The sequence below is a fragment of the Acartia tonsa genome, chromosome 13 (genome assembly GCF_053477335.1).
Source record: "Acartia tonsa isolate MP-2025a chromosome 13, ASM5347733v1, whole genome shotgun sequence".
NCBI classification, from domain to species: Eukaryota; Metazoa; Arthropoda; class Copepoda; order Calanoida; family Acartiidae; genus Acartia; species Acartia tonsa.
The window spans coordinates 38,435,884-38,440,257 of NC_137272.1; positions in this window are offsets into that span (position 1 = coordinate 38,435,884).

The following is a 4,374-nucleotide window of genomic DNA, read 5'->3' on the forward strand; positions in this document are numbered from 1 at the left end:
AAAAATTTCAAAATTTAAAACAGTAAAAGGAATACAGTAAACAAACATTTTCAATCCAAAATCAACAACATGCGCTACTTTCGGGCATAATTTTCCTTGTATGGCATTTTGTCCAACTCTGCAACTCCAAAGATCAAAACTGTAAATAATCATTTACAATCCAAAATTTACAACATAAACTACTTAGCACATAATTTTCTTTGTTGCGAGTTAGGGTATGGCATTTTGTTGAATAGAATTCTTGTAATCCTTCAGATATTAAAAAAGTTTTAGATGAAAAGTATTTGTAAGAGGAATCATCATCATATGGTTTATCCACTTTTTTTCTTACATATTTTTATACTTTATTGTGAAAATGGATATAAAATACGTGGATATATTGACAAAGGAAAATTTACTTTTGATTTAGGTATTTAGGTTGCTAATGTAGAACTCATCTATCTTTCGTTCATCCAGTAGAAAGGGAGGGGACAGATTAAAGGAAGTGGAGGGTGGGGTTTCGTTTTATTTTGCCATTAAACTTGATAAAATATGAAAATCACGAAACTTTTTAAATTACGGCATCTTTAAAATAATGAAAAATTAAAATCTAGGAATCGATCTAACACCCAAAACAGATGGACAAAACAATGTATGTATTAGATGAGCATACATAATGGGAATCTTCACTAAAAATTCCATTTGGCTATCTTGAATAGGAGCTGAGAAAATTACGTTTCAGCCATAGCGTTACGGACTGACGGACAGTGAAAGTGAATTATAGAGTAGCTTTGCTACTAAAAATATGATTAAAAGTTTTTCGAGCATGGCTCCGAATCTTATAAATTTACGCTGTATTCAAATCATTTCTAAGCCATACTGAAAAATCACGTATGGCATCATATTGTAGAAAAATTTTCAAGAACAAAATTAAAAAAAAAGTTTTGTTGGCTTAGGAAAACTGGAATTAATCCTACTAATTTTAACTTCACTATCTGCAGAAACCTGTCTTTAATACGATGCAATACAAGTGCAAACATATTTCAAAGAATTAAAATTAAACCTTCCGTAGTTTTTGATCAAACCAAATAAGAATCCTTAAAAGGTGTACAATAAAAAATTAAACAATACCTATTTCCATATTCTTTATTCCCCTTTTAAAGATTGAACGAGAGAAAATAGAAAATTTATTAAATTTTGAAAACATTATATTTGAAACTACACAATACAAATAACATTTTTAAAATTTCAGAAAATTTCCCTTAAAGAAACAGTGGACCAGCAATAAATACCCCCTGTCTTATTTTTTTTTCTTCTCAAAATTAACATAAAAATAGGAAATTAAGGTTGTCTTTAAAAAGCATGCACTTGTAATATGATGAACTCATATATTTTGTCAATGGATTTTTTACTTTGCTAGGTTAGATGACGTACTACTTTTCTTAGAGAGAAAAAGAAAAGGGGAGAGAAAGAGATGAGAAAAAATATGAAAGTTCCTCCAAGGTTTAAAAACTCGTTGGCTTAAATTTTGCAAAGGTAACATTGAATCAAGTTTAAATTTCAAAAAGTAGATTTTCCTCCAAATTTTTAATAATTCTATAAGATGTGATTGAATAATAATTGTGAGTCCATTTATATATCGTCCATTGTCTAATCCCTACATTTTCTTAATCAATCAGACCCTCCCCCTCCCCTCTGCTGTGTTTATTTTTTTCTCTTGGGGAGTAAGGTGAGGGGGGCGAATAATGGTCCATAATGTATTAGAAGGATATTTCCAAATTTTCTCCATATTGAAGTTGATAGTAGGGGAAGGATTTGTTTCTTGATGTAATAGCTAAATACAGACAAATCATCATATTACAGTTTTACTGTTTTATGACCAGTGGCTTTACCTTTGATGTTAATGGCTCGAGTCACAGTATGAACTGTTTCATAACAAGAGACGTTAAAAAATTCAGGATATTGAGAATAAAATCATGCATCGACAGAGTTGCATGTTGTTAAAAAAAGGAATAGTTATTTCTCGTATCGTATTATAAACGGCTTTCCGCGGATATAGAGTGTACAATTATAAGATTAATACTAGTTTTTTTTAGCCCCGAGGTGCCGGAGTATAGTTTTTTCGTATGGATGAGAACCGGTTCCTATCCACCGGATTCGAATGAATACGAGAAAGCAAATTAAGGACATACAGACAGACAAACGTATATCCTATCTTTTTTTTATATATATCATTGGTATCCTGTAGCTTTAATAGAATATATAAAGATTATGGAATAATTTAGAGTACGAAATGGTAAAAGTTTTCTATCCCTCCCTTTTGTCTCAATAAATATCTGTTTAGTCTCCCGTATATACTCTGACTATTAGACTGGAAGATAAAAGACTAAAAAGTTGATAGATAGATAATTCATTACATATAAATACAATTTGATAGAATATTATAAACAAGGGTGATTACATCCATAAGAAGCAAAGCACAAAATATTAAAAGATATCAACAAAGTTACAAGTAGAGTAGATGATAATCTAAATAACTTCAAATGGAAAAAATAGCAATCAATCTGCCACAATCAAACAACCCTTATAACAACTAGAAATTAAATTTTAGCTTTAATTATAACAAATAACGTCCAAGACAGAAAAAAACAGAAAAAAGACTTCTTAACAAAAAAAAACAATTTTCATAAAACAATGAGGTAGATATGTAGATAGACGAAAGTTAAGAAATAGATTTAACACCTTTGATGAACATTACAAAACAATAAGCAGTCAAGATCTCGTATATAAATGTGTACAATTTCTTACCAAAACTATGATCAGATTGTTCACACAGAGTGTTTCTATTGGTCTTAATTAAAGAATTGGCCATCTAGATGTTATATATTCATTGGCAAAAAATATTGTTTGATTGCATGTCTCTTATCTGTAAGTCTTAGCTGTATATGGTCAAGGTATTTCCCCTCTTATTCTGTAGATATTATAGGAATAAGAAAACAAAAACAGATAAATAGAATAAGAATGAAAATTGATATAAAAATAGATAGATAGATAGTCACAAACTAAAAGAGATAAATTTCTTGATTATTGTATTGGGAAAAAGCTTAAAAGACTGATTTTGAAACAAATGGACTGTTATATATATATTTTACAAGCAGGGAATATTATGTTCATAGGTATTTCTTCTAGAATACATATTTTACCAAGGATGACAACATCCATAAAAGCGAAGCACTGAAATGGTAGGACAAACGGACATTAACACTTTTGTAGTGTCAGAACTGAATAATCAGAATACAAAGGTATAAGAGTCGAAGCAAAATTGTAAGTAAATTTGCTGAAAAACTGCTTGATACAGGATAATGTTTATGTACATACTTACATTTTTAGGACTTGATTATAAATTTGCTTCGCTTATAACATTATACTTTGTTGTCTCAGGAGTCAATATACCAAAAATCAGATCAACATAAAAATTTGTTGTTAAAAAAGTAAAAAAATCAACATGTTTAAAATGAACGTACGGACATTCTAATAATGATTTTAGAGTTGCTACGCTTTCTAAATCGTACCTAACTAATAAAGGAATCCTAAAGCAAATTTTGAAATCGATAGGACAATTCTAACATGCCTAAATTAACGAAAAAAGCTATCCGTTACGGACGGACCGACCCTAATTATAGAAAAGCTTCGCTTTTAATAATTATAGAAAAGCTTCGCTTTTTAAAAAGTGAAGATTTATATAATTAGGGACGGTCCGTACGTCCGTACGTAACGGATAGCTCTTTACGTTAATTTAGGCATGTTAAAATTGTCTTATCGATTTCAGACTTTGCATGATGATTCCTAGGAGTTAGAAAGCGAAGCAACTCTATAATCGTTGTCAGAAAGTCCGTACGTCCATTTTAAACATGATGCTTTTTGACTGTTTAACATATTTTTTTGTGTGATTAGATTATCCGATTGGTCTGATTTATTGAATTCTGATTCCTAGGATAACAAAGTACTTTGTTTTTAAATGAAGCATCTTTATAATCAGGCCCTAAAAATGTAAGTATGTACTATAACAATATCTAGTATTTAAGTAGTTTTTCAGCAGATTTACTTATAATTTTGTTTTGTTCGACTTTTATACATTTATATTCTGATTATTCAGTTCTGACACTATACAAGTGATAATGTTCGTTTGTCCTACCGTTTCAGAGCTTCGCTTTTATGGATGTTGTCATCCTTGTTTAGATTACTGTCAGGCTGATAAAGTAAACTTAAAACATACTAGAGACGTTAAAAATGGTTCATGCTGCTGTTGCGTTATTTCCAAAAAGGTGCAAGTAATTTCAACATGTTAAATTCAAGTTTTAAAAAGAAAAAGGTTTTTTTTTGTAGAGTTTTAAT